Below are 17,039 nucleotides of genomic sequence, written 5' to 3'. Positions count from 1 at the left end.
TATGTCCTGTAAACTGTCACAGTGACCTAGACACACATGTGTAGTAGGGGAATATCCCTGCTGAGATGCCAGTGCTAGAGCACTCGTTTGCTGTGGAGTTGAACGCTATGTGAGTAGTTCTTACCTTCAATGAGCAGAAGTCTCTTTTTTCAGATTTCAATATCTCTGTGGGTATCTGGCAGAAATATGGAATACTCTTTACTGCTAAGACCCTGTACACCACTCCCACTAAAGGGGGCTTTACACGCTGCGACATCGCTAATGCGGAGTCGTTGGGGTCACGGAATTTGTGACGCACATCCGGCCGCATTAGCGATGTTGCTGCGTGTGATACCGATGAGCGATTTTGCATCGTTGCAAAAACGTGCAAAATCGCTCATCGGTGACATGGGTCTCCATTCTCGATTATCGTTACTGCAGCAGTAACGATGTAGTTCGTCGCTCCTGCGGTAGCACACATCGCTCCGTGTGACACCGCAGAAACGAGGAACCTCTCCTTACCTGCCTCCCAGCCGCTATGAGGAAGGAAGGAGGTGGGCGGGATGTTCCGGCCACTCATCTCCGCCCCTCCGCTGCTATTGGGCCGTCGCTCAGTGACGTCGCTGTGACGCCGCACGGACCGCCCCCTTAGAAAGGAGGCGGTTCGCCGGACACAGCGACGTCGCCGGGCAGGTAAGTATGTGTGACGGGTCTGGTCGGTGTTGTGCGGCATGGGCAACGATTTGCCCGTGTCGCGCAACAGATGGGGGCGGGTACCCACACTAGCGATATCGGGACCGATATCGCAGTGTGTAAAGTAGCCTTTAGTCACATGACCAAGACTGTATCTGTGTCCCTACAACACACTTGAGACAAATGTGTGTGTGAGCCTGCATTGTGGGGTATATATAATATATTATAGAGCTGGGAAGGATCATTCTAAGCAGTGAGCTGTTCCAGTATTTGTAGGAAAATACCCAGTAGAAGCATCAAACACAGCACCAATACCTCCCATCAGTATTCCACCACAGTGCCATGTAACCCATGCCCTACACTCCCATCTACACCAATACTATACAGGCACAAACTAGTATATCTGACTAAAAGCCCCCAAAATATGAAGAACGGCCTATAGTTGAGTGTGGATATAAAATCTATGTGAGCAGAGCTAGAATAGAAATCACTGATCGCATTGAAGTCATTCTGACCATAAATCACCATGATATCAAGGTGAGGAGTTGTGTGTTACTGCTGGGAGGAAAGGGTTAACAGTGGAATATTAAGGTGCATTTCTGTGTGCAGTGTTACTAGTCAATGTAACAATTCAGTATGAGCTGCTCTTGGTGCCGGGGGAGGGAGATGCTCTCCTGAGCAAGATAGATGGGGAATAAACATGATATCTATATAGTGTAAGGCAGGGGGTCTCAAACCAGGTGATCATGTCTGATCAACTGGTTACATTATGTCTGATTACCTTGTCTAACAGTTTTTTCTCCCCTTTCTTTACCTTCCAGGTTCCCATAGTCACGTGAAATATCCCTGTTGCACTTGATTACGGCTCACTATTCACTATAGGATGTCTTATATCTAACATCACACTCTCACCCATCAGCACTCTATAGGTTTGTATAAGGTATGCGCTTACACATCCGGTCCTCCATAGGTATTTCCACTTATGTAACACTATCCCTATGATCACTCATAACTCATACCCTTGTAGTCAATTACAGCCTCCTCTCTCCCCCCTCCCCTTCTCCCTTTCCATCTATAATTTTGCCAGTACAATATTAGTTTACATTAGGCACACACTCACATATTCCTTTCCTTAGTGATTTATTGTAATTCACATTCACATACAATTCTCTATGCCTGCCCCATTACTACATTCATACCTACTTGACCCTATCCTGATACCCCTTGTCTCACCTTGTTGGTCCCTACACCTGTTATCATGTCCTTTCCTGTGTCTGTCTTGTCACACAACACATTTTAGCATATAACTTGTGCTCCTTATTACCTGTCCTGCCTATTAGAATTATGTCCATTATGTCCATGCATGGCCCAATGAATCAAGTCTGTACTTCATATTCATGGTTTAAGCCTTTGGGTTCCAATGTGCCCAGAGTATATATCCAGAAAGATTCCCTTTCTTTGAGCTTCCTAATTCTATTGCCTCCTCTGCGTATGGCTTGGACATGTTCGATGACTTGGAATCTTAATTGGATCACTGTGTGATTATGCGTCACAAAATGGTGTGGGACTGGTAATAGAATCTGCTTACAATGTATTGTTGACTTGTGTTTAGCTCAAAGAAAGAGAATCTTTCTGGATATGTACTCTGGGCATATTAGAACCCAAGGGCTTAAACCGTGAATATGAAGTAAAGACTTGATTCATTGGGCCGTGCACCATGTCACCAAGTGTCCAATTGCATTGTCCAATGGCTCACAATGGTTATGCGTTTTCATTGGATGGATAATCGAAGCCATGTTTTTTTCCTTTCTGTTGGGTTTGTTGTGTGAGTAGCCTATAGGATTAAGTTGGTTACCGCAGGCAGTGGATTTAACTTCCTGTCTTTGGTCCAGTGGTAGATGGATTGTCTGGTCTATGAGCTGTTATTGGTTTGAATGCAGGTGAATGCCCATGGGCTGCTTATGACTGTGTAAAATAGTATTGATTCATGATGGATTTCAGACTACATGTAGATATCTTCAGTCTTTCTATCCACATCATTTAAATGAACATTATCCATGCAGCTTGAAATCCATCCAATAAGAGAAGCAACCTTGTACAACCAATCTGATAAGGGCACAGTATATCCTAAGGGAAGGTTATGGCTATAAAAGGGGACTTCTTGGAGTCACCAGGTTGTTGATGGATGTTGCATGATCTAGTCTAAGCTCTTAGGAGCTGGCTAGGGGATCAGAACCAGGATGCCTTGTGGACTCGGTCTAGGGACTTTGGCTTCAACTAGAGGATCACTTGGCTACATGGCTTCAATCTAGGGGCTCCAATTCCGATTGGAGATCATAACCGCAATCTAGGGATTTCGACTCCGGCTGCCAGGATTATACCATATCATCATACCAGAGACTACTTAAGGAAGAAACCCAGGTTGGACAATTTTGTCACCTGGCTACAGACTTTGCAGACCTCAGCCAGCTTCCTAAATCTGGCGCTATTCTATTGTCGGTGGGTGCCCGACAAATTACACAGCTATGTAAAATTTTGGTTTATGAAACTTCAAATCCAGTGACTGATTATTATGTTTTCTAATGTCCTGATTTAAAAAAAAAATAAATATTTTTTTTTAACCATCAAATATTGATTTTGTACAATCCATGTGTGAAGTTACATACAAGTGACATGAACAAGAAAAATACTTATTGTAACCAAAAATATTCACAATTTTATATATAAAATACATTTATTTATTGTACAGTCATTCTGCAACTTTATTAGAAATTTATTCTTGCACTTTTTCCTTTTCTCTAGATCCCCCTTTTCTCTTATAGAAGGCCTGTGGATCTTCTCTGTGAAGCATCCGGCAATCATGTTCACGTTTCATTTACTTTGGTATCGTCGTTCCATCTCCTTGATATTCCGATGAAAACCTTCTTGTTCTTCCCACCAGCACCAAGGTTTTCAGACAAGTAGTCCAAATAGGAATGTAAAAAATGTAACTTCAAATTCATTAGACAACCCAAGGCTTTGAAACGTTTCAGCATGTTCTCCACGATGGACTTAAATTTTGATTCTTTGTTGTTACCTAGAAACGTATTTATTGCTTCTTTCAAAGAGTCCCAAGCCCTTTTTTCAACAGTTTTCATTATTGTTTAAAACACGTCATCCTTCATTCATGGGTTTCTGAATATCCGAACCCACAAAAATGCTTTTGTGCTGCCCCTGTGCCAGCAGCCGCCGTTGGTCGGATCCAGACCTTCTAAGAGAGTGGCTCGACCCGGGGGTCTCGCGGACATGTCGAATAAAAGGAGGAATGTAGATGTATGGGCTAGGCCGTATTAAGTTTGTGACGCCACCAACGGTGTGTGGTGAGGTGGGACACCACCGCTGCCATTATGGGATACCCGGGAGAGATGTAGTGGCAGCTGGATGTTAACGCCTCCGTGTGTAGGGATGATTGCCCCGGGGCCCAGTGTCTTTGTGCAGGGTATGGTGATGGCAAGGGCCGGCGCGCCTGAGCAAGCAGGGGGATGTTTGGTTACTCACAGTAAATGAATCACACGAGTCTTTCGGTAAACCAAAGGTGCTGGTGGCCTGCCGCCCCGGCCGGTTGCATTCAGGTCTCCCACCCAGGCTGGTGGTCGCTGTCCTTTACTCTGCACTTGTTTTTGTGTATGGTGGACTGCCTGGTCTGGAACTCAGGAGTCCGCTCCCGGCTGGATATGGCCTAAGGAGCCGTGCCCGCAGGCGCTGGCCCGTGGGATCTAAGGGCCCTGGCGGTGGCCTTATCCCTATCAGTGGGCTGTTGTCTTCTTTGAGGGACTTTAGGTGGGATAGGACCTATAATCCTGCCCTCAATCATTTAATTAGCTAGGCCGCTGTTTTCGGTCCTGGCTTCAGGGTCCTAGGTGACTAGGGTTTCAGGTCGGCTGTGTGTTTCCTAAGTGAGGAAAGGTGTTGTGCGGGGGCCTATCTGTAACTACCTGGTTTTGCCAGGGCATCACACCTTCCTTCAGACTTGATTCTGACAGTCCCTGAAACTTGGTACACAGGTACTTAAACATCTCTCCTTCTTTCAGTAGCGCTTTCACAAACAGCTTCATCAGTCCAAGCTTACAGTGGAGTGGTGGCAAGAGAACTTTAGGTGGGATCAACTAAGCTTTATGCAACAATGTTCTTGAGTCCCGGTTACAAAGATGTTCTTGTTGGCCAATTTTTTTTGCTCCAGTGAAGAGTCCTAACCTGGCTTTCCAATTCACACAAAAAGCATGTGTTCTGCCTTCTTTTACGTAATGCTGTGAATCTCTAGCATACAGCTAAACCCTAGTTCACATTTCAAATAAACAGACTGTGGAGTTCAATAGCCTTGATTTATTAGCTGGTAACGTGAACTTGATTGCAGTATACATGGAATATACAGTGAATATAGGAATATCCAAGATGCAGTTGAAGACAGAATACGGTATATCCAAGATACTGTTTTATACGGGTAAAAACTATAACAAGAAAATGATTACAGTCAGTACAGTGTTAATACAGAGTTAACATAGCATAACAGTACATGAGATGCAGTTCTTACGAGAATGTAGGTGAAAGGTCACTGCATCTGCAATACATAGAAATCTTATCTAGACAAACAAGACAGGGATGACACTAAAGGTGTAGAAGTACAATGTACAATGCATTTACTACACTCTTCCATCTAGGATTCTATCACTAACACATGTAATTTGCTTTGCTCACCGGATTACACTAGGCAGGGGTGAATGTACAGAGAGGTAAGTCGGCATGTCCTTTCCTGACAAATCCAAAGAGAAAATGGCTGCAGGCTTCTTCTCAGCTCAGGGAGGCATTCCTTACCCAGAATACATTTAGCTTAAAGGGAAACTCAGCAATTCAAAAGAATAACAATGACCTCTAGGGGTTGTAACAGAAATTTTAATGAATGACTATTAGCAGGCTGCCATGAGGCAGAACAGCATGGGTATTTAATATATCCTCCTTGCTGCCCAAGAAGCAATGAGAACATTTTTAGACCACCACATATTGACCATCCATGCTCCTTGTAGTTAAGTTTCTTGAGAATAAAGTCTAAATTCTCACAGCTTTCTTCCAAGTGCATAGCATGTGTGACGCCCTGGACTAGCCAGGTAGTCACAAACACAAAATCACACACACCCCCTCCCCTGGATAGTCTACATCAGTCACACAAAATCCTTGTTGCCTCCTCCAGGGTCTGATGTCCACACCAGGTGGGGCGGAGCCAGGCGGTTGGCCCCACCCACCGAGGAGTTCACAGGCCTGGAGGCGGGAAAAAGCAGTTAGTTTAGTTTTGTAGTGGAAAGTGAGAGGACAGAAACTGTTAGTGTCTGGGTAGGAGCCCAGGCACTGTCAGCAAGGTCGGCAGACGGTGGTGGCCGTCTGCAGGAGGTGGTACAAGTCAGCTGAACCGTAGGACCGGGGACGGGCGGTGACCCGAAGGGAACTGAACCGGTGAGCGGATCTGTACCAAGCACAAAGGCAGGGCCATTGGACCCTGACCAGGCTAGGAGCCGCCGACAATGGTCAAATCCGAGAGTGACCGGAATCCCAGGGGTTCCCTAACACCCAAGACCCGACAGAAGGCAACCGTCCACACCGTGAGGATAAAAAGCCACCACCATAGGCTAGAGATCCAAGGGCCAGCGCCTGCGGGCAAACGGGCTCCCTCGGTACGTACACCCCAGCCATCCAGCCTCCCCGTACCGCCACCGGGCCCCGGGATCACCAACCCCTACCCACGGAGGGGGAACCAACATCCTAGCTGCTCCCTGCCATCGCTCCCGGGATCCCCGTCACCAGCAGTGGTGGTGCCCATTATCACCACGACCTGTGGGTGACGTCACTAACTATCTCCCCAAACAAACCACCCCCTTTTCACTCGTGGGCGAGGAGCGCTGCTCGAGTCCCCGGATCTGGCCCTCCGCTCGAGCCACCGAGCAGCAGCAGCAGCAGAAGTCCCCGAACCCGAGCGTAGCGTGCGTGGCCCCTCTGCCCGCGACACATGCCCTACACACACTGAAGAATACTTACTGCCATTGAGCAGTAGCACAGCTTTCAGACTTTTTGGATGAAACAATGACGTGTCTCCACTCGCTCACATTGTACTTAATGTTACATTTTCCATCAGCACAGGAACATCGCTTGAATACACTAGAGCACCATCTTCAGAAAAGTATGGAGGGAATCTTTTCAGAATTCTAACCTTTTGGAAACCTATTGTCACGCTCTCCGGGTCCCCTGCTCTGCCCCCCGGCTCACCTGCCACGCTCCCCGGCTTCCCTGCTTCGCTCCCCGGCTCCTCTGGCAGACATCCCCCGCTCCACGGTCTCCAGCCTCCACCACCTGCGGTCCCCAGGCGGCCCGGTCCCCACTCCCGGCGCCCGTCGGCAGCCCTGCTCCAGGCCGGCTCCCCTGCTTCCTATACACCGCTCCCTGCCCTGGCTTCTGGCACCCGGGCCTCGCGCATGCGCATTAGGGCGCGCGCGCGGTCATTGACCCTCTCTTAAAGGGCCAGCGTCCACTGACAGGAAATTGAACACACAGGTACAGGGTATAAAGGGGTTTAATGTCCAAGTGGGCGGGGCCTGTTCTTCGTGTTTCCTAAGCTAGGAGTCAGGTCTCCTTGTGTCTCTGTGATATACTTACCTATCTCTCTTCTAGAGCCGCTCCTGCCTCGCCATCCGGTCCTGCCGATTCCCGAACCCCGAACGCTGACTATCTGCCATCCCGTCAGTCCGTACCATCTCTGATCCCTGTGGTGACCCGTCCTCTCGCTCCATCGGTTCCGGACTCTGCCTGACATCTCGGCCTCCGAACCTGAGCTCCGTCACCCGGACTACCATCAGTGACTCCGTGGTCCCAGGGACTTCTCCATTCCACTCTTTTGCACGGACTGTCCTGCTACCCGTAGTGCTCCGGCTACCGGACCCCTTGCCTTCATTAAGGTGTTCGGCCCAGTGGATCCACCTCCTGGGTCTGCCCGTCCACCTGGCCCTAACACCTATAGAATCAGTGTTTGTGAAAAAACTGTACGTGATGATATTTTTTCAATATTTTTACTGAGTCCAATGATCAAAAGTATGAAAAAAATCACATCTTTCAAAAATTTTTACCCTTGGAAACCTGTGTTATTATTACTATGCACGAGCCCTAAATTGTCTGAAAAACAACAAATATGCTGGTTGGATAGACCTTGACCCAACAATTCAACGGCCACAATTAAGGAGAAAAGTGCTAAGAGAGTTAAATTTGCCCCTGAAATAACCCATGATACGGGCCAAGGAGGGACACACCATTTTGATCCGAAAATAGCCCAACACCATGAGAGACGGGCAAATCCGTGAAAAGACAAAGTTCCAAGCTACAACTGACGCAGGATCTACAGCACATACGCCCATTGTAATTGTTCATGATTTCCGGCCACTACGCATTTCAGCCTTCAGGGACCTGGTAATTCGAATGCTATGTCCAGGAGTAGAGATGAGCGAACCGGTCCCGGTTCGGCTCGAGGTCGGTTCGCCGAACGGAGCTCCCGTTCGAGTTCGGCTCGTCGAACGTTCGACGAACCGAACTCGAGCCAATAGGAAACAATGGCAGGCAATCACAAACACAGTAAAACACCTAGAAAACACCCTCAAAGGTGCCCAAAAGGTGACAAACAACTCACAACACAACACAAACACATGGGAAAGTGACAAGGACATATACTCATGCGAAAACAAAACAGCTGGACAAGGAAAAAGAGGAGGACACACAGATATAGGCATGGCACGCCATTCTAAAATCATGTAAAACACCGCAAGGTGACTCCAAGCGGAGTCTCCCTTTTTTCCAAAAATTGGGCCCCACACACACCCACCCATTCAGTGGCAGCAGTTGTGCCCCAGTTGTACACTTCACAGCTACATTTGCATCAAGCACATTCAAAAATACGCTATTCTTAACCGTCCCCAGGATGACACCGGGGTAGGTAGCAAAGTCTTTCCTGATCCCAGCTCTGTTCATCTTGGCTTCAAGCACATTCAAAAATACGCCATTCTTATCCGTCCCCAGGATGACACCGGGGTAGGTAGATAAAGTTTTTGCTGACCATGACTTGTTCATCTTGGCTTCTTTTAAAAACACAGCAAGCAAGGGTTACTCCAAGCGGAGTCTCCCTTTTTTCCAAAAATTGGGCCACACAGACACCCACCCCATCAGTGGCAGCACTTGGGCCCTAGTTGCAAACAGGATGTTTTGATTTGCATCAAGCACATTCAAAAATACGCCATAATTAACCGTCCCCAGGATGACACCGGGGTAGGTAGCAAAGTCTTTCCTGATCCCAGCTCTGTTCATCTTGGCTTCTTTTAAAAACACAGCAAGCAAGGGTTACTCCAAGCGGAGTCTCCCTTTTTTCCAAAAATTGGGCCACACAGACACCCACCCCATCAGTGGCAGCACTTGGGCCCTAGTTGCAAACAGGATGTTTTGATTTGCATCAAGCACATTCAAAAATACGCCATAATTAACCGTCCCCAGGATGACACCGGGGTAGGTAGCAAAGTCTTTCCTGATCCCAGCTCTGTTCATCTTGGCTTCTTTTAAAAACACAGCAAGCAAGGGTTACTCCAAGCGGAGTCTCCCTTTTTTCCAAAAATTGGGCCACACAGACACCCACCCCATCAGTGGCAGCACTTGGGCCCTAGTTGCAAACAGGATGTTTTGATTTGCATCAAGCACATTCAAAAATACGCCATTCTTATCCGTCCCCAGGATGACACCGGGGTAGGTAGATAAAGTCTTTGCTGACCCATGACTTGTTCATCTTGGCTTCTTTTAAAAACACAGCAAGCAAGGGTTACTCCAAGCGGAGTCTCCCTTTTTTCCAAAAATTGGGCCACACAGACACCCACCCCATCAGTGGCAGCACTTGGGCCCTAGTTGCAAACAGGATGTTTTGATTTGCATCAAGCACATTCCAAAATTCGCCATAATTAACCGTCCCCAGGATGACACCGGGGTAGGTAGCAAAGTCTTTCCTGATCCCAGCTCTGTTCATCTTGGCTTCTTTTAAAAACACAGCAAGCAAGGGTTACTCCAAGCGGAGTCTCCCTTTTTTCCAAAAATTGGGCCACACAGACACCCACCCCATCAGTGGCAGCACTTGGGCCCTAGTTGCAAACAGGATGTTTTGATTTGCATCAAGCACATTCAAAAATACGCCATAATTAACTGTCCCCAGGATGACACCGGGGTAGGTAGCAAAGTCTTTCCTGATCCCAGCTCTGTTCATCTTGGCTTCTTTTAAAAACACAGCAAGCAAGGGTTACTCCAAGCGGAGTCTCCCTTTTTTCCAAAAATTGGGCCACACAGACACCCACCCCATCAGTGGCAGCACTTGGGCCCTAGTTGCAAACAGGATGTTTTGATTTGCATCAAGCACATTCAAAAATACGCCATAATTAACCGTCCCCAGGATGACACCGGGGTAGGTAGCAAAGTCTTTCCTGATCCCAGCTCTGTTCATCTTGGCTTCTTTTAAAAACACAGCAAGCAAGGGTTACTCCAAGCGGAGTCTCCCTTTTTTCCAAAAATTGGGCCCCACACACACCCACCCCTTCAGTGGCAGCAGTTGTGCCCCAGTTGTACACTTCACAGCTACATTTGCATCAAGCACATTCAAAAATACGCTATTCTTAACCGTCCCCAGGATGACACCGGGGTAGGTAGCAAAGTCTTTCCTGATCCCAGCTCTGTTCATCTTGGCTTCTTTTAAAAACACAGCAAGCAAGGGTTACTCCAAGCGGAGTCTCCCTTTTTTCCAAAAATTGGGCCACACAGACACCCACCCCATCAGTGGCAGCACTTGGGCCCTAGTTGCAAACAGGATGTTTTGATTTGCATCAAGCACATTCAAAAATACGCCATAATTAACCGTCCCCAGGATGACACCGGGGTAGGTAGCAAAGTCTTTCCTGATCCCAGCTCTGTTCATCTTGGCTTCTTTTAAAAACACAGCAAGCAAGGGTTACTCCAAGCGGAGTCTCCCTTTTTTCCAAAAATTGGGCCACACAGACACCCACCCCATCAGTGGCAGCACTTGGGCCCTAGTTGCAAACAGGATGTTTTGATTTGCATCAAGCACATTCAAAAATACGCCATAATTAACCGTCCCCAGGATGACACCGGGGTAGGTAGCAAAGTCTTTCCTTATCCCAGCTCTGTTCATCTTGGCTTCTTTTAAAAACACAGCAATCAAGGGTTACTCCAAGCGGAGTCTCCCTTTTTTCCAAAAATTGGGCCACACAGACACCCACCCCATCAGTGGCAGCACTTGGGCCCTAGTTGCAAACAGGATGTTTTGATTTGCATCAAGCACATTCAAAAATACGCCATAATTAACCGTCCCCAGGATGACACCGGGGTAGGTAGCAAAGTCTTTCCTGATCCCAGCTCTGTTCATCTTGGCTTCTTTTAAAAACACAGCAAGCAAGGGTTACTCCAAGCGGAGTCTCCCTTTTTTCCAAAAATTGGGCCCCACACACACCCACCCCTTCAGTGGCAGCAGTTGTGCCCCAGTTGTACACTTCACAGCTACATTTGCATCAAGCACATTCAAAAATACGCTATTCTTAACCGTCCCCAGGATGACACCGGGGTAGGTATGTCCAGGAGTAGAGATGAGCGAACCGGTCCCGGTTCGGCTCGAGGTCGGTTCGCCGAACGGAGCTCCCGTTCGAGTTCGGCTCGTCGAACGTTCGACGAACCGAACTCGAGCCAATAGGAAACAATGGCAGGCAATCACAAACACAGTAAAACACCTAGAAAACACCCTCAAAGGTGTCCAAAAGGTGACAAACAACTCACAACACAACACAAACACATGGGAAAGTGACAAGGACATATACTCATGCGAAAACAAAACAGCTGGACAAGGAAAAAGAGGAGGACACACAGATATAGGCATGGCACGCCATTCTAAAATCATGTAAAACACCGCAAGGTGACTCCAAGAGGAGTCTCCCTTTTTTCCAAAAATTGGGCCCCACACACACCCACCCCTTCAGTGGCAGCAGTTGTGCCCCAGTTGTACACTTCACAGCTACATTTGCATCAAGCACATTCAAAAATACGCTATTCTTAACCGTCCCCAGGATGACACCGGGGTAGGTAGCAAAGTCTTTCCTGATCCCAGCTCTGTTCATCTTGGCTTATTTTAAAAACACAGCAAGCAAGGGTTACTCCAAGCGGAGTCTCCCTTTTTTCCAAAAATTGGGCCACACAGACACCCACCCCATCAGTGGCAGCACTTGGGCCCTAGTTGCAAACAGGATGTTTTGATTTGCATCAAGCAAATTCAAAAATACGCCATAATTAACCGTCCCCAGGATGACACCGGGGTAGGTAGCAAAGTCTTTCCTGATCCCAGCTCTGTTCATCTTGGCTTCTTTTAAAAACACAGCAAGCAAGGGTTACTCCAAGCGGAGTCTCCCTTTTTTCCAAAAATTGGGCCACACAGACACCCACCCCATCAGTACTTTACCCTCCACACCAGTCCCAAGCTGGAAGCACTGCAGCACTGCCTCGGCGAAGCGGCAACAGGCTGTGCTGCAGCTAATCTGCATAGGTGACAAACCCCACAATGCAGAAGAGGTGTGGACAGCTCTAAAACAGCATGCAGATCACTGGCTCACACCTCTGAACCTAAAGCCAGGAAAGGTTGTGTGTGACAATGGCCGGAACCTGGTGGCGGCTTTGAGGCGAGGCCAGCTGACACATGTTCCATGCGTGGCCCATGTGCTCAACCTCGTGGTTCAGCGGTTTCTAAACTCATACCCAGAGCTGTCTGATCTGCTGGTAAAAGTTCGCCGCCTGTCTGCACATTTTCGAAAGTCACCTACTGCTTCAGCCGGCCTTGCCGGCTTTCAGCGTCATTTGCATCTTCCGGCTCACAGACTGGTGTGTGATGTCCCCACGCATTGCTGATATGTGCCCGTTCAAGTGTCTCGGGAATTTTCAACAGATCCGTCCGAAGGTGGATGGCCCCTTATTATGTCACGAGGATGGGTCCTTTTTATCGAGATACCAATTTGTGAGTGTTTTTAGGGCATGTTTGAAGTCGTTGGGGTTAGATCCGAAGTCTTTCGGATTGGGGCAGCGAAGGAGGCCTCTATATGCGGCCTACCGGAGGAGACAGTTAAGCAGATTGGTAGGTGGAAGTCGCAGCGCTTTAAGTCGTATGTACGTCCCCAGGTGGTTGTTGGCAATTGAGGGGAAAAGGGGGGGGTATTAGGGTAGCAATGGGGGGGGTGAGAGTGTGTGTTTTTTGTCAATTTGGTTTGGTGAGGCAATAAAATGGTGTCGTCTGTACATTTTGTATTGCAGAAGCACCCCCCCTTCCTTCCCTGGTCTGGATCCTTGGCCACTCTTATGTGTATTGGGGAGCCCGACGAGCGGACGCGAGATGGAACGGGAGACAGCTAGGTTTTGAGAAGGACCTGGCTCTCGTGCGATGGCTCGGTGTTCGGGGGTTAGGGTGGAACAGGGTGTTGCAGGAGGTGCATAGATACGCCCGGTTGGACAGACCTCCTGACATCTTAGTGTTGCATGCCGGGGGGAATGATTTGGGTGGGCGTCCTTTTCGAATCTTGATAACGGACATCAAACATGATTTGTTACGGTTATGGGTGTCGTTTCCAGGTCTAACGATAGTCTGGTCGGAGATAGTAGCGAGAAAGAGTTGGCAGAAAGCGCGGTCAGTTGACAGGTTGAACAAGGCGCGGGCGAAGGTTAATAGGGCGATCTCGAAGTTTGTTAGTCGGAACGGGGGTATAGCAATACGGCATGTTGAGTTGGAAAGGACGGAAGAGGAATTTTGGTTGGCTGACGGGGTACACCTTAATGCGGTGGGAACTGACTTATGGGCTCTTGGCTTGCAGGGAGGTATTGAGAGGGCCCTTTGCTTGCGGGGGGTCTCAGGCACTTGAAGGGTTTCAAGGTGCCTTCGTTGTGGTGTTGTTTATTGGTGGGTCCTTGAAGTTGGTTTAAAATTGGTTCGGGGATTCATCCGGGTATGGATCCCCTCATTGGCAGAATTGATGGTCCCCTAGTGATTTTGGGGGGGAACCCCGACGGGGTATGTCGGGGCCCCTGGGGGTGTGGTTGGGGTTGACGGAGGATTAACCCTAACCATTTGGTGCTACTGAGTCAGTGTGGGTAACGGCTGGGAGCAAGTTGAGGTTTTTTATTGCTCGGTTATGGGAATCACCAGGGTTTTGGTAGCTTCAAGGACCTTACCACATTGCAAATTTTATTGGTTATGTATTCTTGTTAATAAAATGGCTGCTATGGCCAAAATTATCCAAAGATAAATTTGTGTCTGTGTAATTACTTTTAAATAAGAAATGGGAATGGAGGTGTGGGGTATGAAAGGAAGACCGGAGTCAACAATTCCAGGGTCAAGCATGTTTATTTGCGTAAGCTTCGTTCCAGGGTAGAAAGGGTAAGAGTGCCTTTCAGAATTCGAAGTGGTCGGACTGTACGGACCACCAAGAACTGCAGGAGAGCTTGAACATCTTCCCATGGATGTGCGACATCCTCCCTCATCAGTTACGTAGGTAAGCAGGTTCTCAGCATTGCAGCCCATTTGTTGTCTTAAGTTAGTTAAGCGGGGTTAACTAACCTGTCAGTTCAGCCTCAGGTCTAAAGCAGAGGCCTGGACTCCACTCCTTACTCCTCACTCCACAACTCTCCTTAAAAACAACTGACTCCTTTTTCCTGCCCCGGGGTCTCCAGACCCTTAGGTGGGCGTTTCCTTCCGTCTGGTCCTGCCCACTGGTGTGCCTGTCTTTCCCTGGGGGAGGTGACTAGGGTTTTCTGGTTGGCTTTGTGTGACTTAGGTGAGGGAAGTTGTTATGCGGGGGCCTATGTGTGACTACCTGCAGTGTCAGGGCGTCACATATGTATGTGTGTATGTCTGCTAAAGGAATCCGCACCGTCATATTTACAAACACAAAATTTTGACTCTATGCACAGAAGAGAGTCATGCTATTTACATGATTTGTGTTTTTTTACCTTTTAAAACTATCATTAAATGTTAAGTTTTAGTTAGGGATTTATGCTTCTGTCTGTCTCTCTCCCAGTCTCTGTCATCTGTCTGTCTCTGTGTGTCTCTATCTCTATCCATGTCTCTCTGTCTCTCTATCTCTGTCTGTCTCTCTGTGTCTGTCTGTCTTTCTCTCTTTGTGGCTGTCTGTTTCTATGTCTGTCTGTCTCTTTTCCAGGTCTGTCTCTTTTCCAGGTCTGTCTCTTTCCCTGTCTGTCTGTCTCTTCCCCTGTCTGTCTCTTCCCCTGTCTGTCTCTTCCCCTGTCTGTCTCTGTATTTCTTTGTCTGTCTCTGTCTGTCTCTTCCCCTGTCTGTCTCTTTCCCTGTCTCTCTCTGCCTGTCTCTCTTTGTCTCTCTCTGTCTGACTCATTCCCCGTTTGTCTCTTTCCCTGTCTATCTCTGTATTTCTTTGTCTGTCTCTATCTGTCTGTCTCTCTCTGTCTGTCTCTTCCCCTGTCTGTCTGTTTCCCTGTCGGTCTGCCTTTTCTCCTGCCTGTCTCTGTATGTTTGTCTTTGTCTGTTTCCCTATCTGCCTCTGTCTCTTTCTCTGTCTCTGTCTGTCTGCCTTTTTTCCCTGTCTATCTCTGTCTGTCTCTTTCCCTGTCTGCCTCTGTCTGTTTGTCTCTGTCTCTTTCCCTGTCTGTCTATGCCTATCTGTCTCTGTCTGTTTGTCTCTCAGTCTGTGTCTGTCTCTCTCTATCTGTCTCCCCACTGACATCATATTATCTCACACATAAGCTTCTTATACTATGAATGTCCTTTGTTCCTATAGCAACCAATCACAGCTGCTATTAATAACTTGCAGCTCCCACCTCCATTCAGTTTAATGGAGGCAGGTTTTTTGGAGAGTAACTGTAAAGGTTAAATATTCCTGTTAAAACATAGTCTACAACGTTCCCTGAGTCACATGAGGTGTCTGCAAAATTTTGTGTTTGTAAATATGACGGTGCGGATTCCTTTAGCAGACATACACACATACATATGTGACGCCCTGACACTGCAGATAGTCACACATAGGCCCCCGCATAACAACTTCCCTCACCTAAGTCACACAAAGCCAACCAGAAAACCCTAGTCACCTCCCCTAGGGAAAGACAGGCACACCAGTGGGCAGGACCAGACGGAAGGAAACGCCCACCTAGGGGTCTGGAGACCCCGGGGCAGGAAAAAGGAGTCAGTTGTTTTTAAGGAGAGTTGTGGAGTGAGGAGTAAGGAGTGGAGTCCAGGCCTCTGCTTTAGACCTGAGGCTGAACTGACAGGTTAGTTAACCCCGCTTAACTAACTTAAGACAACAAATGGGCTGCAATGCTGAGAACCTGCTTACCTACGTAACTGATGAGGGAGGATGTCGCAAATCCATGGGAAGATGTTCAAGCTCTCCTGCAGTTCTTGGTGGTCCGTACAGTCTGACCACTTCGAATTCTGAAAGGCACTCTTACCCTTTCTACCCTGGAACGAAGCTTACGCAAATAAACATGCTTGACCCTGGAATTGTTGACTCCGGTCTTCCTTTCATACCCCACACCTCCATTCCCATTTCTTATTTAAAAGTAATTACACAGACACAAATTTATCTTTGGATAATTTTGGCCATAGCAGCCATTTTATTAACAAGAATACATAACCAATTAAATTTGCAATGTGGTAAGGTCCTTGAAGCTACCAAAACCCTGGTGATTCCCATAACCGAGCAATAAAAAACCTCAACTTGCTCCCAGCCGTTACCCACACTGGCTCAGGAGCACCAAATTATAAGGGTTAATCCTCCGTCAACCCCAACCACACCCCCAGGGGCCCCGACATACCCCGTCGGGGTTCCCCCCCAAAATCACCAGGGGACCATCAATTCTGCCAATGAGGGGATCCATACCCGGATGAATCCCCGAACCAATTTTAAACCAACTTCAAGGACCCACCAATAAACAACACCACAACGAAGGCACCTTGAAACCCTTCAAGTGCCTGAGACCCCCCGCAAGCAAAGGGCCCTCTCAATACCTCCCTGCAAGCCAAGAGCCCATAAGTCAGTTCCCACCGCATTAAGGTGTACCCCGTCAGCCAACCAAAATTCCTCTTCCGTCCTTTCCAACTCAACATGCCGTATTGCTATACCCCCGTTCCGACTAACAAACTTCGAGATCGCCCTATTAACCTTCGCCCGCGCCTTGTTCAACCTGTCAACTGACCGCGCTTTCTGCCAACTCTTTCTCGCTACTATCTCTGACCAGACTATCGTTAGACCTGGAAA

Source organism: Anomaloglossus baeobatrachus, unplaced genomic scaffold (genome assembly GCF_048569485.1).
Source record: "Anomaloglossus baeobatrachus isolate aAnoBae1 unplaced genomic scaffold, aAnoBae1.hap1 Scaffold_89, whole genome shotgun sequence".
In the NCBI taxonomy this organism is placed as follows: Eukaryota; Metazoa; Chordata; class Amphibia; order Anura; family Aromobatidae; genus Anomaloglossus; species Anomaloglossus baeobatrachus.
This window is presented reverse-complemented; position numbering follows the sequence as displayed.